Source organism: Pongo pygmaeus, chromosome 18 (genome assembly GCF_028885625.2).
Source record: "Pongo pygmaeus isolate AG05252 chromosome 18, NHGRI_mPonPyg2-v2.0_pri, whole genome shotgun sequence".
Taxonomy (NCBI): Eukaryota; Metazoa; Chordata; class Mammalia; order Primates; family Hominidae; genus Pongo; species Pongo pygmaeus.
Window position 1 is genome coordinate 50,197,353 of NC_072391.2, and position 25,884 is coordinate 50,223,236.

The 25,884-nt window shown below is 44.0% G+C and overlaps 1 protein-coding gene across 6 annotated transcripts in view; it reads left to right on the top strand.

The window, feature by feature from the left end:
• The window catches only part of CHD9 (chromodomain helicase DNA binding protein 9), a 275,732-nt gene that overhangs the window by 37,656 nt on the left and 212,192 nt on the right, over positions 1–25,884 (top strand). Inside the window, exon 1 of one of the 6 annotated variants that reach the window (XM_054453476.2) lies at positions 6,386–6,828. The exons of the other annotated variants lie outside the window; for them this stretch is intronic. The gene's annotated coding sequence lies outside the window, so the exon portion shown is untranslated. Of the gene's footprint in view, positions 1–6,385; positions 6,829–25,884 lie in introns of those variants that run through there. 6 annotated transcript variants of the gene reach the window in all.

Below are 25,884 nucleotides of genomic sequence, written 5' to 3' on the forward strand. Positions count from 1 at the left end.
CCCCCCCAGCTGTGGATCAGGCTCATTGGCTGTCATACCCTGGGAAGGCTGGGGGCTGCCGTTCATCTCCAGTAAATCAGCCAAGCCCTGGAGAGCCGCAGCCTGGCGCAGGCTGTACGGTCTTGGAAGCTGTGTTGCTTTGGAGAATCCAACCCATGACTTTTCTCAACCTTCTTCCACTCCCATTTCTAGTATTTCATTTATTTAAATATACTTTTAACTCCATAGGTGATATGCAAATACATGCTTATCATAAAATATGCAAACATAAAAGAAAACCCCTTTTGATAATGTCTCTGTACTGCTACCTCTCTCAGAGACAAACAACTGTTGTCACTCAGCTCTTTACCTTCCAGGGCCCTTGGGCTGCTGGGTGACAGATGCCCCATGAAGGTGATTTGGGAACCCAGACACCCTTTTGCTCTCCTGAAGTCCTAGGCCAGTTCTCAATAAAAACAGTCAACATTCATCTTGAGTGCCTTCTCAGCTCCCTCCCTAGCAAACTCTATGTCTGTTATGTGTAACCCCTACCCACCCTAAATCCCATCCCTGCAAAAGAACCCCACTCTCCACAATTAGGAAGCAAACAGATAAACTAGATTATTTCCTGATTGGAAATTTAGATTTGACTGTTTTCCAGAGGCACCTGCACCTTTTTTATTATTTATTTATTTCTTTTGAGACAGGATCTCACTTTGTCATCCAGGCTGGAGTGCAGTGGTGTGACCGAGGCTCCCTGCAGCCTCAATCTCTTAACCTTAAGTGATCCTCCCATTTCAGCCTCTCGAATAGCTGGGACTACAGGCGTGCACCACCACACCCAGCTAATTTTTGCATTCTTTGTAAAAACGGGGTCTCACTATGTTGCGAGGGCTGGTCTCAAACTCCTGAGCTCAAGACATCCTCCTGCCTTTGCCTCCCAAAGTGTTGGGATTACAGGCATGAGCCATTATGCCCTGCTGCATCTGCACTTTAATATTGGATTCTTGAAGAGTGAGAAAGATATCAAAATTCAGTGACTCTCATTATTGCCTCTCAGGCACCAGGGCCACCCCTATGTTCCATTTTTAGGTGGTGAGCCTCTCTGAATCTGCAAATTCATATCACTTTGGTCACAACCTATTCAGCTAGCTATGTGGCCTTAGGAAAATCACTGACCTCTCTGAATCGCATTAACTCATCTGCAGAATGTGAATAACAATAGTACCCCCATTTATTGGGTTGTTGTAAAGCTTACATGGGATTATCTATTACAGCCCTAAACACTACACATGGCACATAGCCAAGACGCAATTAATGTTAGGGATTATCATCATCATCATTATTTTTACTCTAATCTGTCATAACCCAATTCACTCATTCAAGAACTATTTATTGAGCACCTGCTATGTGCCAGGCATTGTCCTTGACCCTGAGAGTAGGGCAGTGAAGGAGTCATACAAGGTTGCCACCTTCTAGGGGCTTACATTCTAGTACAAATGTACCTCACCTTTCTGTTTGATAAGCACTTTCTTCCCCATTGTGTCATGTTGTTCTCACTAATGCCTTTCAATCAGGCAAAGGCGGTATGATTGTCCGCATTGTACAGATAGAAAGCTGAGGCTTAGAGAATTAAGCTAATGGAGATTGCTAGAAAGTGGCCAGGTACAACTTGATCTAGGGTCCTCCTGGCTCGTTTCTGTGCTCTCTCATGATGGACACTGATGATTGTTTTGGGGTATTGTGGTGAGGGGCATGGAAGCAGCTCTCAGAGCCTTGAGAGCTCTGACCCACCAGCAGAAGCACAAAAGAGAACGAGGGACTGGCTTTGGTTCGACTGTGAGTGTCCCAGTTAGTTCTGTCCATGAAGTCTGTCAATGACTGGGCCTAGCAATGTGTGCCTCTGCCTGGTGTCAGCCTTGGGGGCCTGGAGGAGATTTTATCTTACGGAAAAAGTGCTTGCTTCAGCATGTGGCCAGTGGGGCCTGGCTGTGACAGCAGGCAGCTCTGCTGTGGTAGCTCAGCTGTCTGAGAACACTTCCCCCTGGGTTCCCCGCATAGCAGGAAAGAAGGTGTCTAGGCCTATGGGCTTGGTGACTGAACTGCATGGTTTCTGGTAGTGTGCCTGGAACTCCTGCTGTGCAAGATTTCCTATATACACCCAGCATCCGCCTAGTCTGGGCTGGGCGGGGCAGGGCTGATCCTGTCTGAGAACACAGGAACTGGGAGTCTGTACCAGGGCAGGTGGCAGGGGCAGGCCTGGCAAAGACCAGGGAGAGAGGACACCAAGGGCCAGCCACCGTACAGAGAGACCAGTGACTGAACATGGCTGGGCCAGGGGTGTTTCCCAGCCCTGTCACAGTGAAAACTCACCCATACCCGGTGACCCCAGGTGACAATTCTGAACCTGCAACAGCAGTGCATAACTGATAGTGTCACCTCTGCCTAATCCTCCTGGAAACACACACACACCCTGCTTTATTTCCCGTCTCTCAACACTCTTCCTTATGGGTACTTCATACCAGTCCCAAGAGCAGGCTTTTGTTTACTTTTTCTTTTTTTTTTTTTTTTGGAGATGGAGTCTTCCTCTGTCGCCCAGGCTGGAGTGCAGTGGTGTGATCTTGGCTCACTGAAACCTCCGCCTCCCGGGTTCAAGTGATTCTCCTGCCCCAGCCTCCTGAGTAGCTGGAATTACAGGCATGCACCACCACACCCCGCTAATTTTGTATTTTTAGTAGATACAGGGTTTCGCCACGTTGGTCAGGCTGGTTTTGAACTCCTGACCTCAGGTGATCCGCCTGCCTCGGCCTCCCGAAGTGCTGGGATTACAGGCGTGAGCCACCGCGCCCGGCCTTGTTTTCCTTTTTACTGAATTTAAGTGCTTAGGGTTATTCACAATCTTTGACTCATGACATTCTTTCATCTTCAGTTGGACCTTGTGCAACCTGCATCTGGTAATTTGTTATTTATCTGTTTGTGTATTTCCTTATAATACAGTCACTCCACTGCACGTTCTTCCCGTGTTCCTCCCTTCCCATTACTTTGCCTTCCCCACCCTATTCTGAATATTGAGTTCATCATTTCTTTGCTTCTCCAAAAAATAATGCTTTTTCAAATATTTTTCTAAAAGCCATATTGTTTAGATTTGTTGTTTTTTCTTGCGTAAAGGAATATCCTGGCTAGGCGCAGTGGTTCACGCCTATAATATCAGCACTTTGGGAGGGGGAGGCAGGAGGATCACTTGAAGCCAGGAGTTCAAGACCAGCCTGGGCAACACAGCAAGACCCTGTCTCTACAAAAAAAGTCTTTAAAATGTAGCTGGGCGTGGTGGTGTGTGCCTGTAGTCCCAGCTACTTGGGAGGCTGAGGCAGGAGGATTGCTTGAGCCCAGGAGATTGAGGCTGCAATGAGCCATGATAGTGCCACTGCACTCCAACTTGGGCAACAGAGCAAGACCCTGTCTCTAAAAAAAAAAATTAAAATTAAAACAAAAAAGAATATCCTGCTATATGCAGCTTTCTTGGGTATACTTTTTTCTCATAATATTATATGGCTAAAACTCACCCATAGCATAGCATTCAGCTACGGTCCACTTGTTGTCCCTGCTCTATTGCAGTTCTCCCTAGTATGTTCCATGGGAATTTACTGAATCTGCTGTTAGTGGACATTTGGGTTGTTACCAGCTTTCCATGACTTTGAACACGCTAAGCTGATCATTTTTGTCTATGTCTCCAGGGAAACAATGTGAATTTACCAATTTACAATCCTAGTAACAACAAACATATAAAGATCCAATTGATCTGTATTCTTTCCAACAACTTGGTAATTTTTTCCAACTGAAAGGGTATTAAGTGATATTGTGATCTCTTCATGGTTAGTTATTGCCTTTCCAAATATGGTTTACAGTGGTCAGTTGGTGGAGCAGTGGGGGTCATCCTGCAAGGGGACTGTGAAGATTTTTTTTTTTTTAGAGTTAGGGTCTCTAAAACTCAGGCTGGATGGAGTTCAGTGGCACAATCATGGGTCACTGCAGCCTCAACTTCCTGGGCTCAAGCGATCCTCCCGCCTCAGCCTCCCAAAGTGTTGAGATTACCAGCATGAGCCACTGTGCCCAGCCAAGACGTGAGGATTTAATGAAGCACAGAATGCTTGCAAAGCCTTTCCCAGTTAGGACCATATCACTGTCTTACTCAACTTTGGGTCGCCAATACCCAACACAATGCCAGGTACCTCATCATTATCAAAACAACAATATGATAATATTAGATTGGCGCAAAAATAATTGCGATTTTTGCCATAACATTTATTGAGTGCTTATTAAGTGCCAGGTGCTATATTAACTGACACCTCTACTTTTATTATTTCATTTAATTATTCTAGAAACTCTATAAGTTGAGTTCTGTACTACCACAATTTTGTAGATGGGAAACTGAAACTAAGTGTCTCTTCCAGAATCACACAAGTAGTAAATGATAGAGCCAGGATCTGAACACTGTCATCTGACACCTAAGTCCTTAGCTACTATATTATAGGTGCTCAATAAATTCTTGATTAACCCATTCATTAGGGCAGAGCCCTCATGATGCAAGCACCGTTTAAAGACCACATCTCTCAATACTGCCACATTGGGGATTAAAGTTCAACATGAGTTTTAGAGGAGACAAATATTCAACCCACAGCACCTACCCATAACCAGAGATAGGGTCACACGCCATGGTACTTTTACTTTTTATCTCTTATCAAGTATATTTGAAATACACTTACATTTTGATTATAAACATGGCTTAAAGGATTTAACTCAATTTATAATTGGTTATAATTTCTCAGCAATCATGTAGACTTGAGAACTCTCGCTGTGAGAGATATCTAACTCACAGATTATTCTCAAATGCCAATTCCTCCTTTATCAACAATTCCTCTAACCTCGCTCTCTCCTTCCTTCCTTCCTTCCTTCTTTCTCTTTCTTTCAGAGTCTTGCTCTGTCACCCAGGCTGGAGTGCCTGGGTGACGATCATAACTCACTGCAACCTCAAACTCCTAGGCTCAAGCAATCAGCCCACATCAGCCTCCCAAAGCACTGGGATTACAGGCATGAGCCACCGTACCTGGCCTGTTGTGTCTATTATTGACCCACAAGGGCAGAGATATTTGTATGCGTAGTTTTGTCTGTATCTTTAGTGAATTTAGCACTTAATGTGTCCCTATTACCTGTAACTGTGTGTGGCACAGAGAGGTAACTCAACAAATATTTATTGAATGAAGAAATAAATGCATGTTTGCAGGAATGGATGAATGAGTGAATGAATCAATGAATACTAAATTGAATAGTTAATGAAAATTGACAATATTATTTTGATTTTGTGGTTTTCAAAAATTTTGGAACCAGGCTGGGCACGGTGGCTCACGCTGTAATCCTAGCACTTTGGGAGGCCGAGATGGGTGGACGACCTGAGGTCAGGAGTTCAAGCCCAGCCTGGCCAACATGGTGAAACCCTGTCTCTACTAAAAATACAAAAATCAGCCAGGTGTGGTGGCAGGTGCCTGTAATCCCAGCTACTCGGGAGGTTGAGGCAGGAGAATCACTTGAACCCAGGAGGTGGAGGTTGCAGTGAGCCGAGATCATGCCATTGCACTCCAGCCTGGGGGACAAGAGCGAGACTTTGTCTCAAAAAAAGATTGGAACCAACTAATTTTTCAGGTTTCAGACATTTCTGTAAACCAGTAGAAAAGCTGGGAGGCAGACAGGCGTGGTGGCTCATGCCTGTAATCCCGGCACTTTGGGAGGCCGAGGCGGGTGGATCACCTGAGGTCAGGAGTTCAAAACCAGCCTGGCCAACATGGTGAAACCTCGTCTCTACTGAAAATACAAAAATTAGCTGGGCGTGGTGTTGGGCATCTGTAATCCCAGCTATTTGGGAGGCTGAGGCAGGAGAACTGCTTGAACCCAGGAGGTGGAGGTTGCAGTGAGCTGATATGGCTCTGCCCCACTCCAGCCTGGGCAACAGAGTGAGACTCCGTCTCAAAAAAAAAAAAAAAAAGAAAGAAAAGCTGGGAGGCCTGAGATTTTGTGTCTATTATACCTAAGGGATGAAAGAGGCCTGAGATTTTGTGTCTATTATACCTAAGGGATGAAAGAGTCCTGACCTGGAGACCTGAAACAATGTTTGGCTGCTTTTTTCTTTGTCTCTTGTAAACCAGCATCAGCAATGAGCAGGCCACCTCAAGTGTGACTCAATCAACAAGGCAGGAGGCATTCAAAACAAAACAGAAAACTCCTGGCAGCCTTAATATAGTGATTTTTCTAGCAATCTACATGAGTATCCAGGCCCAATGCACCCCATTATATATGCAAAACATCTGACGTTTGTGTAACAAGCCCTTAACCTCTGGCTGTTATTCTTATTTCCAAACTGGGGTGCATCATTAGATAAATGCAGAAATCAGGAACCGTCGCTCCTAGTCAAGCGTCTGTGGCTCAGTTCTCAGAGCCAGGCCAAAGGAGTAATTATAGCTTTCCTCTATAGTGTACAGGGCAGGAGGCTGATTTAATAAAGGAAGCCTACTGTCTGTCTCCAGCCTGGCTCTGACTCATGGAACGAGGGAGTCCCAGAGCACTACCCACAGAGGGTGGGTGGTGAGCAGCTGAGGGTGGGAGGTGAGGGTGGCCGCTAGCAAGGCCTGGGCCCAGAGCCCTGAGAATGAGGAAACTCCCTGCTTGGCCAGGAGGAACCTGCAGCTGGAGCCAGAGGAAGTGAGGCTCAGACAGAGCAGCTGCTGTTCCAGCAACAGCAGCAACTGCCGCACCCTTGAAAGGAGGCCCCTGCCGTGTGGATCCGTTAAAATAAAATGGGTTAGTAATTTTCATATTCAGAATTGATTGGGGGAAACGATCGAATTGCTTCTAATAGGGATGGCCACCTTTGTGTGCTATACAAGGGTCTTTGGTTTCTTTTAGGGGCCTGGGTCGATGGAGTCTGGAGTGATGAGCGTTCGGTTAATTTGGTTTCTCACTTTGGCAGCTAATTAGGTCTTCACAACCACAGAGAGAGTTCTGAGCTGGGAGTGGTTTCAGCTACACCGAGGGGGACAGCCCGCTCTGGAATGGATTTGTGTTCCACCTTAGATAGGTCACCAGAGGTCATCTTATCCTTCCTTCTACCTCCAGCTGCTTTCTCCTTCCGCCCCTGACAACCAGCCAGACAGAGGCAACCTGACCTCTTCCTCCTCCCGGCTCCTCCGGGCGGGAGATTCGGCTCCACCCCTTCCCTTCCCGCTGAGTCACACACCTCCCAGTCAGGTGATCCTCCCCTGGGCCCTTCCGAGAGCACCTTGACCTATATTCCGTTCTCTCCATGACAGCAGACTCTAAGAGTCCTGAGAGACAGCCCGCCAGGCCAGCGGGCGTGGTGCCCTGGCAGCCCCAGACTGCAGACCAGGCGCCCTGGGCAGCGGGAGGGAGTGCTCCCACCCCAGAGGCCTGGAAATGGAAAGTTAGGAGGCTGGTGGCTGCGTGCAGGGCGGGGGAGGAGGAGGTGGGGAGTTGAGTCAGCTGGGAAAGCTGACAGCCACTGTCGGCCGTGTGCTTCCTCCCCTCCCTCTCTGGGCTCCTCAGCTCCCTGCCAGGCCCTGACCAAGCAGGCTGCAGGGGATGAAGCGGTGAAGGGCAGATGCCATTGTGGCTGGGTGATACTGCAGCCCACGGGGAGAGGTGAGGAATTGTGCAAATAATGGGATAAACCTACATGACTCACCCGGAGAATGTGAGCCGAAGAAAACTTCTCCCACCACAAGGACCGAATTCCCATTCCCAAATTATCCACAAAATGGCCCCTACTTATTTTGTCTATGGGTTCTTTGTGCAGTTGCTGCCTGTACAGTCTTTGTGTCCTCTGAATGTGAGGAGAATAGGGCTGCTATGGGAAAGGAAATTAAAAGAGAAGTGATCCTTGGGTATCACGCCTGTAAAAAGCGATATTAACTGAAAATCACTGTTCCTTTTGAATTAGAAAGCACTCTGAATTTAGACTCATTAGTCTTTTTTTTTTTTTTTTTTTTTTTTTTCCGAAAGACAAGGTCTTGCTCTGTTGCCCAGGCTGCTGGAGTAAAGTGGCTGATCCTAGCTCAGTGAAGCCTGGGACTCCTGAGCTCAAGTGATCCTCCTGCCTCAGCCTCCCAAGTAGCTGGGACTACAGGCATGCACAACCGTGCCCGACTAATTTTTTAATTTTTTTATAGGGATGGAGTCTCCCCATGTTGTCCAGGCTGGTCTTGAACTCCTGGGCTCAAGCAATCCACCCACCTTGGCCTTGGCCTTTCGAAGTGCTGGGATTACAGGCGTAAGCTGCCACCCCCAGCTTGAGTAGAATCTACCTTTACAAACACTTAGAAGCTCTATGACATTGGCAAGTCACTATAGGCCTCTGTCTCCAATCTGTAATATGGGGATTTTTAATAAAACCATCCTACTACTACATCAGATGGTGTGAACATGAAATCAGATGATGTGCATAAAACATGTTATTATATATAATTATGTGTAACTATATAATATTTTCTCTAGAAGGCTATGTCACTGCCCCCTACCATCTGAAAGGGTTGTTTTATTTGTTCAATATGCTCATGATAGAAGAGCCTGCCTCTGGGTGTGTTCACAAGTGTAAATAGAAAGCTGTAGCCTCTGGCTACATTAGGACTTACTGCATCTAACAAGCAGCCCCACATAGCTTGTTTACACATTACTGACAGGTTAGGTGTACATCATCTTATTCCTTTATATCAAGAAAAGCAAGTTTATCATAAGATGGATAAAAACCTGCTGACTGGAATAAATCTTTTTTACTCCAATCTCACATTTTTTCCTTTCTTTTTTTTTTTTTTTTTTTTTTTTTTGAGACAAGGTCTCACTCTGTTACCCAAGCTGGAGTGCATTGGTGCAATCACAGCTCACTGCAGCCTCAAATTCCCATACTCAAGTGGTCCTCCTGCCTCAGCCTCCTGAGTAGCTGGGACTACAGGCATGTGCCACCACACTCAGCTAATTTTTAAATTTTTTGTACAGATGAAATCTCACTAAGTTGCCCAGGCCGACAATTTTTTAATCAGGATGTAAACTTATGAAGTTACTGCCTGGTGTACAGTGGGTGCTAGACGGTAGGGTAGGTGCAAGTTAGATAAATGGAAGGAAAGAAGAAAGGAAGAAGGAAAGAAATTAGGCAACTATAGGAGCAAAGCTGGATTTACCAGGAAACCTCAGGGCCCTTCATTTGCAGGTGTCCCTTTCGAGGCCTTGTACCTAATTTTTAATTCAGAATAATGTATTCCTTTTCTAAGGAGAGTCCCCCAGTATTGTATACACTTTAGGCCACACCATACTTGGATTTGACCCTTTACAAGAGGTCTGTGAGAGACCCGACCCTCCTTGTTCTTGTTTAAGATTTTTAAGCACAAGTGAAAATCAGGTGGTGTCGGGGAGTGTGGCATTTCCATGTGGTCTCCATCGTGAACTCCAAATCTGAAATTCGTAGAGACATCATACGTAGGCCAGGTAAGGACAACAGTGTAAGGAATGGGTCGTAGGAGAAAAGTGGAGGTCAGGAATGTGTAGAATTGTTGGGCCGCTTCCGGTTGATTTCTGTAATCTACTCTGATACTTCAGGGCTATTAAGTTTCCAGAAGGTGTGAATCTGGGTGATGCTGGTTGCATTGCACTGGGCAATGAAGAAACAGTGGCTTGCAATCTGGAACTCTTTGCCTAGTCCTGGCTGGTCTTCACTAGGACTCACTCACTAACTAGTTGTTTGGCCTTGGTAGGAGTCACTTCACCTCTTTGGCCCTATGTTTCTCTACATTTAGGATATTTGATAGGTGATTTCAGAGCCCCTTGTTTTAGCTTCATGAGAGTAGGGTTCAAAACTGCCTTGTTCACAACTGTATTCCCTTTGTTGAGTACAATGTCTAATAATAATTATTATTATTATATTAATAGTAAGATTTTTTCATAGTGCTTACAGATGAGGAAACTAAAGTGCAGAGCTGTTAAATAAATGTCCTAGGTCACCCAGCTAGTAAGTGGCAGAACCTGATTCAAACCTAAACAGTCTCACTCCAGAGTCTCTCTTCTGAACTGTGACACTCTATACCCACAATAAATATTTTTTTAATAGATTTAGGCCATGCGTGGTGGCTCACACCTGTAATCCCAGCGCTTTCAGAGGCCAGGGGCGGGAGAATCGCTTGAGGCCAGGATTCAAGACCAGCCTGGGTAACATAGCAAGACTCCATCTCTGCAAAAAAATAAAAAATTAGCCAGGCATGGTGGTGCGTGCCTGTAGTCGTAGCTACTCAGGAGGCTGAGGCAGAAGGATTGCTTGAGCCCAGGAGTTCAAGGCCACAGTAAGCTGTGATGGTGCCACTGAACTCCAGCCTGGGTAACAGAGTGAGACCCTGTCTCTTTCTTTTTTTTTTTTTTTTTTTTTTGAGACAGAGTCTTGCTCTGTCGCTCAGGCTGGAGTGCATTGGCACAGTCTCAGCTCACTGCAAGCTCCGCCTCCCGGGTTCACACCATTCTCCTGCCTCAGCCTCCTGAGTAGCTGGGACTACAGGCACCTGCCACCATCCCCGGCTAATTTTTTGTATTTTTAGTGGAGACAGGGTTTCACCATGTTAGCCAGGATGGTCTTGATCTCCTGACCTCGTGATCCGCCCACCTCGGCCTCCCAAAGTGCTGGGATTATAGGCATGAGCCACCCCACCTGGCCCTGACCCTGTCTCTTAAAAAAAAAAAAAAAAAAAAAAGATAGATTTTATTTAGTTTTCATTTTTTTTCTTTTTCTTTAAAAAAGAGATGGGGTTTCATCATGTTGCCCAGGCTGGGCTCGAACTCCTGAGCTCAAGTGATCCTCCTGCCTCAGCCTCCCAAAGTGCTGTGATTACAGGTGTGAGCCACCATGCCCAGCTTAGCTTTTATTTTTAGAACAGTTTTAGATTTGCAGAAAAATTGAGCAGACAGCACAGAGAGTTTGATGAATGAGCAAATCAGTGAATGGAGTATCCCTTGATGGAGACGCTGATTCATTACCCAAGGCAGGTTAAAAGGGAACTCATCTTTATGTGAGTTCTCTGTGTGCCCAGCACTTTATATATGCTATTTACTTTATTCTTACAGCCAGCTTGTTAAATAGGGAGCATTAACTTCATTTTGCAGTGAGCAAACTGAGGTTCAGAATGGTTAGAAGACTTGCCCTAAGTCATCTAGCAGATGAGAGGGTAGAGCTAGAAAGTTCTTATCTATCTCGTCCTAAAGATCACATTTGCTTTTTCCTCTGATTGAAAACTTCAAAGTTATCCTCAAAAGGTATTTTGTCTTGTATATACCTAGCATTGGTCTCTAGTGCCCTATAGTTTTTAAAATGCTTTTGTACCCTTCTTTACCTTTTGGTCATCACAACAGCACAGGAAGGTGAGTAAGGCAGCTTTTATGATTGCATTTCATAGAGGCAGCTACTTGGGCTTAAAACATTAAGCTTGTATATGAAAAGGGCTGAGGTAGCTTCAGGACTGGAACACAAATATGTTGATTTCCTACTCCATGGCCTTCCCTTCTCGCCAAAGCATTCCTCTGTTATAAATGACTTCATTGCACAGGATTCTTGCTGGGCCTGCGCGGGAAATACCTGGTTTGCTCTGGTCGTGGAGCTGCTCCTCTTCCCTGGAGTTGGCCAGGGGAATTTTTCTAAAATCTAAGCTTTGACTGCATTTAACTCCTTTCCTAAATGTTTGGAGGAAAAGGGTGAGCTCTGACATTTTATTTTTTCCCCCTTGTATTTAACCAGCACAAAGATTTGGCCATTTTCAGTTAAAGAATGTTGTTTCCGATTATGGCACAGTTAGAAATTGCATTGCCAATGTTGGAAACCCATTTCATGATGGCAGCAGAGCAGAGCAGAGATTTCCACTCTGCCCTTGGCTCTCAGGCCACTATTGGTATACATTGGAAGCCAGCAAATTCTCTTGGGTACTTCTCCTTCCTTGACAGCCCCTAGCTGAAAGCACCCAACTCAACTCATCACCCTGGAGGAGAGATTCTTATTTTGTTAAATTATTTTTTTATTTTTTATTTTTATTTTGCAAACAATTCAAACCTACAGAAACTGTATAAGAAAGTTACAATGGGCTGGGTGCGGTGGCTCATGCCTGTAATTCCAGCACTTTGGGAGGCCAAGGCGGGCAGATCACTTGAGGTCAGGAGTTGAAGACCAACCTGGCCAACATGGTGAAACCCCATCTCTACTAAAAATACAAAAAATTAGCGGGGCATGGTGGCAGGTACCTGTAATCCCAGCTACTCGGGAGGCTGAGGCAGGAGAATCGCTTGAACCCAGGAGGCGGAGGTTGCAGTGAGCTGAGATCGCGCCACTGCACTCCAGCCTGGGTGACAGAATGAAACTCTGTTTCAAAAAAAAAAAAAAAAAAAGTTATAATGAACTTCTTTCTTGTATATTCTCCTAGTTGAAGGGCTTAATTTTAAAAAATCATTTAATGTAATTTTACTACCTTGAGCCCCAAACGCCTGGGCCCAAGCTGTCTTGCTGCCTCAGCCTCTCAAGTAGCTAAGACCATGACTGACTAATTAAAAAAAAAAAAAAAAAATACTGTAGAGATGGAGGTCTCACTAATTGCCCAGCCTGGTCTTGAACTACTGTCCTTGAGGGATCCTCCCACCTTGGCCTCCCAAAATGCTGGGATTACAGACATGAGTCACCACGCGCAGACTCTTTAAAATATTAAGTTTATTTATTTCAGTAGGAATTATATTTGTTTGATTCAAAATTCGAAAGGATACATAGTGAGGTGTCTCCTCCAAACCCTGTCCCCCCAGTATCCAGTGCACTTTCTAGAAGAAGCCAATAATTTCAGTTTCTTATGGGCCTTTCCAGAGATATTTCATATATATGTATGTAAATGTATATAAGCAAATATGGTTTTATGTGCGTATTTTTGTTTTGCCTTTTTTTGTGGTAGCATACACTTATTCTACAACTTGATTTTCTCATTTGAAATTATTCTATTAATAATTTATTTCAGTCTTCTCATTTTTTAAAAATGATTTTACCGTATTCCATTGTACGGGTATTCCATAATTTGGTCAACCAGTTCCCTAAGATGGTCACTTAGGTTGTTTGCAAACTTTTGCTAATATTAACAATACGCCAGTGAATAACCTTTTATGCATGTTATTCCATAGGAGAGTTTGCAGCTTTTAATAGAGCCTGGAATCAAAGTTATACTATGAGACTATGTCCAGGATATCATAAATTCAGGTACTTTGGAGAAGAGTCATTCCTTGTCTCTACATTCCTTTGATCTGGGGGTTAGTAATCTAATCTTGCATGCTGTGGGTCTTGAATTTTCACTGATGATATCTGTCTCTGGTCACACCAATGATAAGAACTTTTTTTTTTTTTTTTCGAGACTGAGTTTCACTCCTGTTTCTCAGGCTGGAGTGCAATGGTGCGGTCTTGGTCACTACAACTTCCGCCTCCTGGGTTCAAGCGATTCTCCTGCCTCTGCCTCCCAAGTAGCTGGGATTACAGGTGCCTACCACTATGCCTGGCTAATTTTTTGTATTTTTAGTAGAGATGGGGTTTCACCATGTTGGCCAGGCTTCGAACTCCTGACCTCAAGTGATCTACCCACCTCAGCCTCCCAAAGTGCTGGGATTACAAGCGTGAGCCACCGTGCACGGCTCAGAACTTTTTTAAATGGATGATTTTCATGTGCTGAAGTGGCCCGTTTCTCCTTAGTCTCCTTTGCGTCGTCTCTGCTCAGCACATTGGTCAGTTAGTTCAATACAAATGGCATATGTGTTGCCATCACGATTCTAAAATGGTCTGGGATCTATCCTTCAATTTGTGTTCTGACCTTGAAGCCAAGTTAGAACACTTGAACCAGAAGTTCAGGCTTCAGAATGTTTGCATTTGAAAAATGAACCAAAGTTTCCTAAGTGTGCTGTTTGGTGAACTCAAAGAAGCATAGTAAAAGGTATAAACACCACCAACAGAAAATGACTAATGGATATTTCCCGAAGGACAGCTGGAAGGCAGTGCATAAAATTAAGTAGCTAGGAACATCTTTTGTTTCTTTTTCAAATTAGGTCTTATTATAACATGTATTTACTAGGACACATTTCAGATAAAAAACTGAACCCCATCATTGTTAGCTGAGAGGAAAAGAAAAAAGGTTCATAATCTAGTTAAAGATGCAACTGCCTCAGACATATACATATACACACACACAGCACGACATGCATATGGTGTGGTTATAGTGCAGAATCTAGCATCCTGCTTCCCAAAATGGCCTACCCTACATCTATTCTAGATTTTGAAAAAGAAGGAGGAGGAAGAAGAGGAATAGATCTTATCCTTGAAAACATTTAGAAAAGGTAATGTGTATGTTCATTGCAAAAGATACATACACAAAAGAAAGATGGCATCAAAACTTCTGAGCTCCAGGGAACTGGTTGACCAAATTATGGAATACAATGAAATCATTTTTAAAAAATGAGAAGACTGTGAAATGAATTAGAATGACTTCGAATGAGAAAATCAAGTTGTAGAATAAGAGTACACTACCACACACACAAAAAGGCATCTTTACAATATGTAGTCACCCTCACCATCTAGAAATTCTATTTTGCATCTGTTTATTGATATAATATTCAACAGCCTGGGCAATATAGCGAGACCCTGTCTCTAAAAAAAAATAACTGTAGGCCAGGCATGGTGGCTCACGCTTGCAATCCCAGCATTTTGGGAGTCCTGTAATCCCAGCACTTTGGGAGGCCAAGGCAGGTGGATCGTCTGAGGTCAGGAGTTCAAGACCAGCCTGACCAATATGGTGAAACCCCGTCTCTACTAAAAATACACAAATTAGCTGGGTGTGGTGGCATGCACCTGTAGTCCCAGCTACTCAGGAGGCTGAGGCAAGAGAATTGCTTGAACCCGGGAGGTGGAGGTTGCAGTGAGCCGAGATTGCACCACTGCACTCCAACCTGAGCAACAGAGTGACACTCCATCTCAAAATAAAATAAAATAAAATAAATAAAATAAAATAAAATAAAATAATAAAATAAAATAAAATAAATAAAATAAAATAAATAGTAAAATATTAGCCAGGCGTGGTGGCACATGCCTATAGTTCCAGTTACTTGGGAAGCTGAGACAGGAGGATCATTTGAGCCCAGGAGGTGAAGCTGCAGTAAGCCATGATGTCACCACTGCACTGCAGCCTGGACGACACAGCGAGACCCCATCTAAAAAAAATTTAATAAAAATAAATAAATATAATTGGCACCTTGTTACCTGAGCATGGGCATGACAAGTTCATTTATTTATCAAACCTTTATTGAGTACCTACTGTAGGCCAGGTATGGTCACAGCAGTGAGGATGTAGCAATGAACAAACAGAAATTCTTATCCCCTGAAGCTTATGTTCTAATGGAGAGAGATAGAGTAAACAAAAAAATAAGTAAAACACAGTATATCATGTGGTGCTAAGTGACAGGGAGAAAAACAAAGCAGGAGATACAATAGGGAGGGAGGGGTGAAGGGAGAGAACTACAATAAAGGAAGGCATCATTGAGAAGGTAGCACCTGAACCAAGTCTTGAAGGAGTGGAGATGATAAAGTTGGAGCCTTTCAAATAAAGTCATAAACTTTCTATGTGGTATAATTTGAGGGTAAGACCTTTTTATCTCCAAAATATTCTTTTTACCCACTTATTGTGATCTCTAAAATTTTATTTTTAGCAATACACATTTTTAGGTTAAAATGCTAAAGTAAAAATATGCAGATATCAGGCCAAGCACAGTGGCTCATGCCTGTAGTCCCAGCACTTTGGGAGGTTGAGGTGGGTGGATCACTTGAGCTCATGAGTTTGAGACCAGCCTGGGCAACATGTTGAAACCCCATCTCTACAAAAAATACAAAAAAATTTAGCCAGGTGCGGTGGTGTGCACCTATAGTCTCAGCTACTCAGGAGGCTGAGGCAGGAGGATCACTTGAGCCCAGGAGGTGGAGGCTGCAGTGAGCTATGATTGCACCAGTGCACTCCAGCCTGGATAACAGAATGAGATCCTGTCTCAAAAAATATAGATAGATAGATAGATAGATAGATAGATGCAGATATCAATTATTAAAACCTCTGTGTGGGGCCGGGTGCGGTGGCTCACGCCTGTAATCCCAGCTCTTTGGGAGGCCAAGGCAGGCAGATCACCTGAGATCAGGAGTTTGAGATCAGCCTGGCCAACATGGTGAAACCCTGTCTCTACTAAAAATACAAAAATTAGCCGGGCATGGTGGTGGGTGCCTGTAATCCCAGCTACTTGGGAGGCTGAGGCAGGAGAATCACTTGAACCCCAGAGGCGGAGGTTGCAGTGAGCCGAGATCGATCCATTGCACTCCAGCCTGGGCAATAAGAGCAAAACTGTTTCAAAAATAAAATAAAATAAAATAATGAAACCTCTGTGTGAATATCTGATACTTTGGTAAGTTTTCATGAGGAAAGAGAGTAAGATGATTGAAGGATAGGGGGTGTATCTGGGGATAACTGATCTTGGGATGTGCAGGGAGGAATAATGAGATGAGAGTCTGGATTGCCACTGCTGGAAAGCAGGGATCAAGCAGCTCCTTAAGAATGGTTCCTATCTCTCATGCCGTGCCTGGTTGCCCTGTCCTGGGGATAATCCTGGGGCTCTCAGCCAGTTTCTCCTAATCCCAGTGCTAACTGAAGTGCATGGGGGCCAGGAAAAAGGCTGCTGTGTGGTTTAGTGACGCGTCTCCTGAGGGGCAGGGGTGTTTGGAGTTGTGCTACAGATAGTAGTATAAACAGGGACACCCAGAAAGCAATTTTGGGACTCATAGTCCAGCTAGTTTGTAGTTAATTTAACAGCCCTCAGAAAAATAAACAATTCAGGAAACACTGAAAGTTTCCTTCTTAATCAATGCAAGAAAGCAGTATTTTTTTTCTCCTACCTCAGCCTCCCATATAGCTGGGACTACAGGCGTGCGCCACCATGCCCAGCTAATTTTTTGTATTTCTAGTAGAGACAGGGTTTCACCATGTTGGCCAGGCTAGTCTCCAACTCCTGACCTCAGGTGATCTAACCGCCTTGGCCTCCCAAAGTGCTGGGATTACAGGTTTGAGCCACAGCGCCCGTCCTAAAATCAGAATATTTTGCCTAAAAATTTGGATTCCCAGTTTCTTTTTTCTTTTTTTTTTTTTGAGATAGAGTCTTGCTCTGTTGGCCAAGCTGGAGTGCAGTGGCGCGATCTCGGCTCACTGCAAGCTCCGCCTCCCAGATTCACACCATTCTCCTGCCTCAGCCTCCCGAGTAGCTGGGACTACAGGCGCCCGCCACCATGCCCACCTAATTTTTTGTATTTTTAGTAGAGACGGGTTTTCACCATTTTAGCCAGGATGGTCTCCATCTCCTGATCTCGTGATCCGCCCGCCTCGGCCTCCCAAAGTGCTGGGATTACAGGCGTGAGCCACCACACCCAGCCTGGATTCCCAGTTTCTATTGAAAAACCAGAAATTCTAGCAACATTGAACTCTTATACCCAATAGATAATAATCCCAGGAGCCGAGTAGAGCTATGCACTCTCCAGTTTGTCATCCCCAGCAGTCCCTATTGCCTCATTTCCTAGCTTGTGCCCATTACTGTCTGGTCCCTGTAGGCATTTGAGTTTGTGACTGGTGGTTTAAAGCTTATGTCTATAGAAGTATTTTTGAGAACTGAACTTATAGGAACAAAGATAAACCTAAAATAGAGAAGACAATCCAGTTTCAAAAGATGAGGTGAATGCCTTCAGAAATAATCTGCTTTCTTGGCTGGGTGCGGTGCCTCATGCCTATAATGTAATCCCAGTGCTTTGGGAGGCTGAGGTCAGATGATCACCTGAGCTCAGGAGTTCAAAACCAGCCTGGGCAACATAGTGAGACTCTGTCTGTATTAAAAACTTTAAAAAATATATTTTAAAAAGTAATGCTGCTTTCATGGGCTGGCACCGTAGCTCACGTCTGTAATCCCAGCACTTTGGGAGGCCAAGGTAGATGGATCACCTGATGTCAGGGGTTTGCAACCATCCTGGCCAACATGGTGAAACCCTGTCTCTTCCAGAAATGCAGAAAAATTAGCCAGGTGTGCTGGTGTGCACCTGTAGTTCCAGCTACTCGGAGGCTGAGGCAGGAGAATCGCTTGAACCTGGGAGGCGGAGGTTGCAGTGAGTCAAGACTGAGCCACTGCACTCCAGCCTAGGTGATAGTGAGACTCCATCTCAAAAAATAAAAATGTTAATAAAAAATTTTTTTAAAACCAAAATATTCTGATTTTTGGATGCTGGCAACTGATTCAAGATAGTTAAAGACACGGTGTGGGCCAGTGTATGATCTCTGACATAAACAGGTAATCTGGGTGCAGCATGGAACATGATAAGAAAGTAGGCAAAGGAAGGACATCTGGTCAGCCTGACAGTTTGAGAAGGTACATTTTTTGGGGAGTTGACCTTTTCCAAGTTGACCCCCTTGCCGTGGTTCTGCCCCACCTATTTAACCAATAGATTATTTTGGAGTAACATCTGAGTAGTCCTGGCAGAGGAAAGCCCTCACTTCAGAAAATGCTGAAGTGAGACTCACAGGCCTGGGTTCTAGAGTTGGTTCTCCTGCAGACTCACTGTGCAACCTCAGATAAATCCCTCAGCCACTCCAGCTTTAATTTTCTCATCTGCAGAACGAGGGGGCTGGACTTACAGGTTTTCAGCATGTGCCCCACCAAGCGCAAGACATCTTCAGAGATGCCTGGGAGAGGTGGGGAGGGTCGGGGAATCCCAGGGCTTGCAGGAGGGCAGCTGAGCCTTTGTTCCATTTTCTCTTTGGGGTTTCCACTTTTCTGTTTTACATCTCGGGCTTCTTCTGCCAAAAAAGAAAAAAAGTCTTTTTGAAGAAAGAATTTCCTCACTTTAAAAATGTTTGAAAATCTTTGGATTCATTGATCAGCTCTAGTATACGGTTATTAGGAGAGGTTTGCAAATTCTTTGAGGCCTGTAGTTCATCTGAATGTTTAGTCTTTTCTCCATTTGCCTCATGTGCTTTTCTGCTTACACTTACCACTAGCTCCAACTCCAGGCTGATGAAATGAACAAGTAGCCAACGAATACTGTGGGAAGATTCTGACTCATTATCCAGTTCAATAGCTTGTTTTGGGGAATTTTCTTTTTTGTTTTGGTGAACATATATGTTCTTATTTCTGATATTATATTGTTCATAGGCAATGTAGTCATATTTGCTACTAAAAAACGTTCATATGGTTTGATACCACATTTCAACATTTCACAATGATCTGCAACTTCCAAGTGCTCTGCCACTAGAACAAGTCTGAAAATCACTCAACTGGCCTTAAAAAAATTAGCTATAATTTGTTGACAACTTAATATGTGATGACTTTATATGTATCATCTCTAAGATTCAGATTATTATCCCTGCAGAGAAGATATCTTTGTCTGTGTCTTACTGATAAATAAGGAAACTAAGTCTAGGTGAGGTTAAAGACTTGTCTTGAACACACAGGATTCCAGCTTGTATCAGTCCCAGCATATTCTCAACCAGACAACCTCTAAATTTGCTTCTCGATTTGAGAAATCAGGCAACAGCAGGTCTTTCTTCTGTTTTAAGCTGTCCTAAAATCACCTGCAAAACTGCTTTCAACTTTCAACTTTCCAGATCCTCTTATCTACTGAAGATTCCTTGAATGGTAGCTTGTTAACTCACAACTGTTCAAGTTTGTTGCCCTAATCTTAACTGATAAGAGGGCCCCTGAATTTAAGTAGTCCCTTCCATGCCCTGGGTTGTTTCAGTGGAAATGAAAGAACTTTAGATCTGGGGGTGAAAACAGACTTTGGGGAAGAAATAAGTGGGTTTTTCAATGTTATTCTTGGACTTGGCTGAGCTGAGCTTCTCTCCTGCTGCAAAGGAAATTACTTTCCCTGCTTGTTGATCTACCTGTTGTTCTAAGTGTAACGTGTTCAGTTTCTCTGGTGGTAGATATATGCCAAGCATGTGTCACAAAGTAAGTATTATGGGCCATTCTTTTTGTTTAGCACTTTGCAGGGCACATGGTATATCCTAAGTCAATATTTTTAATTCCTATAACTGGATTTTTTTTCCTCAAAGTTCACTAACAAGACAAAAGACCAGTACTTTTTATTTGCACAATGTAGTATTTTTGGAGAATGCTTATGAATATTATCTATAAGAAACAACAACAGGGCCAGGCATAGTGGCTCACACCTATAATCCCAGCACTTTGTGAGGCCAAGGCAGGAGGGTCACTTGATTACAGGAGTTCAAGAGCAGCCTCGGCAACATGGTGAGAGACCCCATCTCTACAAAAATAAAAATAAGCTGGGTGTGTGGCTCACGCCTGTAGTTCCAGGCTAAGGCAGGAGGATTGCCTGAGTCTAGGAGGTCAAGGCTGCAGTGAGCTATGATGGCACCACTGCACTCCAGCCTAGGTGACAGAGCGAGACCCTCTAAAGACAAAACAAAACAAATTAAAATTAAAAAATAAATTATGTGTGCTTGGTGGCATGTGGCTAGTCTCAGCTACGTTTGGGAGGCTGAGGCATGAGGATCACTTGAGCCTGGGAGGTTGAGCTTGCAGTGAGCCATGATTGTACCACTGCAATCCAGCTTAGGTGACAGAGCAAGACCTTGTCTCAGAATAAATAAATAAATAAATAAAGAACATCAATGTGAGGCAGGCAGCATAGATGTTATGAGTCTTATTTCACAGACAAGAAAAAATTGCTAATCACTCATTCAGTTGGTTAGTAGTAAGCCTGGACTACAACTCAGATATTTCCACTTTCAATCCTGTGTTCTCTCTGCTTTACAAGAGTCTTAGCATTTTTTTTTTTTTTTTTTTTTTTTTTGAGATGGAGTCTCACTGTCTTGGGTTCAAGCAATTCTCCTGCCTCAGCCTCCCGAGTAGCTGGGACCACAAGTGCGTGCCACCACGCCCAGCTAATTTTTGTATTTTTAGTAGAAACGGGGGTTCACCATGTTGGCCAGGATAGTCTCAATCTCTTGACCTCATGATCCGCCCGCCTCAGCCCCGCAAAGTGCTGGGATTACAGGTGTGAGCCACTGCACCCAGTCGAGTCTTGGCATTTTTAACTGGAGGAGGAGAGTGGTTTCCAGTTGGCTTCCAGGATGAGCCTAGTTTTTTTGTTCTTTTTCTGTTTTGTTTTGTTTTACAGAGACAGGGTCTTATTCTGTCATTCTAAAAAAAAGTCTGGAGCGTAGCGGCACGATTGTAGCTCACTGCAGCCTCAAACTGAACTCCTAGGCTTAAGCAATTCTCCCACCTCAGCCTCCTGAGTAGCAGGACTACGGCACGCACCACCACGCCTGGCTATGTATGTATGTATGTATGTATGTATGTATGTATTTAGAGATAGGAGTCTTGATTTGTTGCACAAGCTGGTCTTGGACTCCTGGCCTCACCTCCTGCCTTGGCTTCCCAAAATCCTGGGATTATAGGTGTGAGCCACCACACCCAGTCTTTATTAACATATGATGATGATTTCAAGGAAAAGGGCTATTAACTACATTGCTTAAGAAAAAATATCAATAACTACTGTTTTTTCTTTAAAAAAAAAAAAGTAGAGGTTCCAATTGTAAGCAAGGCCTTAAAGTTTAGAGTTTGCCATAACAAAAACATAGGAACAAGCATTTCTGAACCCCCCACTATTTGGTCTAATTTCTTCCATGAAGAGGATGGAATCTGGCCATCTCACTCTTCTGTGAGCATTATTATTATTATTATTATTATTATTATTATTATTATTTCGAGATGGAGTCTCACTCTGTTGCCCAGGCTGGAGTGCAGTGGCACGATCTTGGCTCACTGCAACCTCTGCCTCCCAGATTGGAGTGATTCTTCTGCCTCAGCCTCCCGAGTGGCTGGGATTACAGGCCCATGCTACCACACCTGGCTAATTTTTGTATTTTTAGTAGAGACGGGGTTTTGCCGTATTGGCCAGGCTGATCTAGAACTCCTGACCTCAAGTGATCCACCTGCCTTGGCCTTCCAAAGTGCTGGGATTACAGGCGTGAGCCACTGCGCCTGGCCAGCATTATTTTTTTATTTTTTTTTATTTTTTTATTTTTGAGATGGAGTCTCGCTCTGTCGCCCAGGCTGGAGTGCAGTGGCTCACTGCAAGCTCCACCTCGCGGGTTCACGCCATTCTCCTGTCTCAGCCTCGCGAGTAGCTGGGACTACAGGCGCCCGCCACCACGTCTGGCTAATTTTTTGTATTTTTAGTAGAGACGGGGTTTCACCATGTTAGCCAGGATGGTCTCAATCTCCTGACCTCGTGATCCGCCTGCCTCGGCCTCCCAAAGTGCTGGGATTACAGGCGTGAGCCACCGCGCCAGGCCAGCATTATTTTTTTTATTTGCTTTGTAGCACAAGTATTTGATTGATTGATTGATTGATTGCCTCTTACTTCTACAGCTAAATGAAGGGATTTGTTGATGACTTTCTTCCAAGAAAGAAAAGAGAAGTGTGCTGCAGTTTTCTTTCTCCGTTTAGTTTGAGGTTTTCAGGACAGGTGTTAACAGATTAACTTAGGTTACTTGAATGCCTCTTTTCTTTCCTGAGAGGTGGATTTTGCATCTGGTTTGTGCCTAAGGCTGCCCCTTTGTGATAATGAGGCAAATGTTTATAGCAGCCTACAGAATGATCCGAAGAACAGTTTGGGATGCTGTCAACCTAGATGACATAAGAAGGACTCACCCAGATAATAAGAACATGGTAGCCAGGTAATTATTCAGTTCTGTGTCACTCAGAGTAGTACTTTTCCATGTTGGTTGCACAAGTAATTACAAAAAGAGCTTTTAAAACGTAATGCTTCCATACTGACCCATCACCCCTAAGTCTGAGCAGGGTCTGAGCAAAGATAATTTTTAAGTTTCCTGGGAGATTCTATGAGGTTGGTGAATCTCCTAATCTTATTCTATTAGGTTCTATTATTTTGCCAGTAATGGCCAAAATCGCAATTACTTTTGCACCTACCTAAAAATATGGAGCTGGGTTTCAGAACTTCTGATAAAGGCTTCCAGTGTCCTGTTCAAAACCAGGTCTGATAACTCCAAATGGCAGCTAGTTTTTCTGCCAGAACAATATGGGTATGTTGAGTGATCGGTTTGTTTTGTGTAAGATACACATTTATTCAGCACCTGTGTTCTAGGTGCTGAAAGTTTTTCAAGGAACAAGACAGAACCTGCTTATGCCTTAAGATGCTTTCTTTTTTAGTGGATGGAGACAAAAAGTAAATATATAAACAGGACTGCGGTAAGTGTTAGGAAGGAAATAAAATAGGAAATTAGGAGTCAAAGAAGGCCTCTAATATGAGGAATTATTTTTGCAAGACTTGAAGAGGAAGAAGGAGCAGCTGTACCTACAGCCAGTGGTAAGGCAGAGGGAAGAGAAGGTGAAAAGTTTCCAAGACAAGGAGGGTGTGTTTGAGGAACAGACTCCAGGTGCTTTCATTTATCTAGAAAGAGGAGTGGCAGATCATAAGCAAATACCAGGCTGACATTTTCTTTTTGCTTTTTTTCTTTTTGAGACAGAGTCTCACTCTGTTGCCTGGGCTGGAGTGCAGTGGTGCGATCTCTCCTCACTGCAGCCTCCACCTCATGGGTTTAAGCAGTTCTCCTGCCTAAGCCTCCTGAGCAGCTGGGATTACAGGCGCATGCCACTACATCCGGCTAATTTTTGTATTTTTAGTGGAGAAAGGGTTTCACCATGCTGGCCAGGCTGGTCTCAACCTCCTAACCTAAATGATCTCCCCACCTTGGCCTCCCAAAGTGCTGGGATTATAGGCGTGAGCCACCATGCCTAGACTGACATTTCTTATAGTTTGTACAAATCACTCAGTATGTTCTTGCCAAATAGTACACACTCTGCAAGGGAAACACAAAGAGAAGCATCCTCCAGAAGCCAGGATAAGGTGTGCTGGACAGAGAGGATTCTGCTTTGCTAGTCAATAATTGTTGATTATAAGGAAAAAGTTAGGCAGTCCCAGTCAAAATGGCGATTGTTAAAAAGACAAGAAACAACAGATGCTGGCAAGGCTGTGGAGAGATAGGAACGTTTTTACACTGTTGGTGGGAATGTAAATTAGTTCTACCATTGTGGAAGAGGTTGTGGTGATTCCTCAAAGACATAGAACCAGAAATATCATTTGACCCAGTAATCCCATTACTGAGTATATACCCAAAGAAATATAAATCATTCTATTATAAAGATATATGCACAGGTATGTTCATTGCAGCACTATTCACAATAGCAAAGACATGGAATCAACCAAAATGCCCACCAATGATAGATTGGATAAAAAAGTGTGGTACATTTAAACCATGGAATGCTATGCAGCCATAAAAAGGAACAAGATCATGTCTTTTGCAGGGACATGGATGGAGCTGGAAGCCATTATCCTGAGCAAACTAACTCAGGAACAGAAAACCAAATACCACATGTTGTTACTCATAAGTGGGAGCTGAACAATGAGAACACATGGACACAGGGAGGGAAACATCACACACTGGGGTCTGTTGGGGAGTGGCAAGGGGGAAGGGAAAGCATCAAGAAAAATAGCTAATGCATGCTGGGATTCATACTTAGGTGATGGGTGGATAGGTGTAGCAAACCACCATGGCACACGTTTACCTACGTAACAAACCTGTACATCCTGCACATGTACCCCAGAACTTAAAATTTTTTAAAAAATTAAAAAAAATCTAGGAAGTCCTGTATGACACCATGATAAACAATGCAAAGGAAAAAATTCAATTATATATTTGATATTCAGAGGATTTGTGCTAATCCCTTAGTCTTAGAATACAGACTATTCATGTGGCGATAGCCACAGACATTCAGTTCTCTGACGTAATATATATATTTTTTTTTTGGAAACAGAATCTTGCTCTGTTGCCTAGGCTGTAGTGCAATGGCATGATCTTGGCTCACTGCAACCTCTGCCTCCCAGGTTCAAGTGATTATCCTGCCTCAGCCTCCCAAGTAGCTGGAATTACAGGTGCCCACCACCATACCCAGCTAATTTTTTGTATTTTTAGTAGAGAAGGGGTTTCACCATATTGGCCAGGCTGGTCTCGAACTCCCGAACTCAGGTAATCTACCTGCCTTGGCCTCCCAAAGTGCTGGGATTACAGATGTAAGCCATTGCGCCCGGCCTGACATACTTTTTTTGAGGTCTTTGCCCAAACTTTCTGGAAGGTGGAATGTTTTTTCAATTATCTGTAATGCTGGAGAAATCAAATATGTGCCTGTATAAGACCTAAATATTTCTCTCTTTTTTTTAATTTTTTTTTTTTTTTGAGACGGAGTCTCTCTCTGTCTCCCAGGCTGGAGTGCAGTGGCGCGATCTCGGCTCACTGTAAGCTCTGCCTCCCGGGTTCATGCCATTCTCCTGCCTCAGCCTCCCAAGTAGCTGGGACTACAGGCACCCGCCACCACGCCCGGCTATTTTTTTTTGTATTTTTAGTAGAGACGGGGTTTCATCGCATTAGCCAGGAAGGTCTCAATCTCCTGACCTCAAGATCCGCCTGCCTCGGCCTACCAAAGTGCTAGGATTACAGGCATGAGCCACCACGTGCGGCCAAGACCTAAATATTTCAATGGATTTCATATTTTAAGAAATCTCCCCTTGGGAGGCGGAGGCGGGTGGATTACTTGAGGCCAGGAGTTTGAGACCAGCATGGCCAACATGGCAAAACCCTGTCTCTACCAAAAATACAAAAATTAGCTAGGTGTAGAGGTGCACAC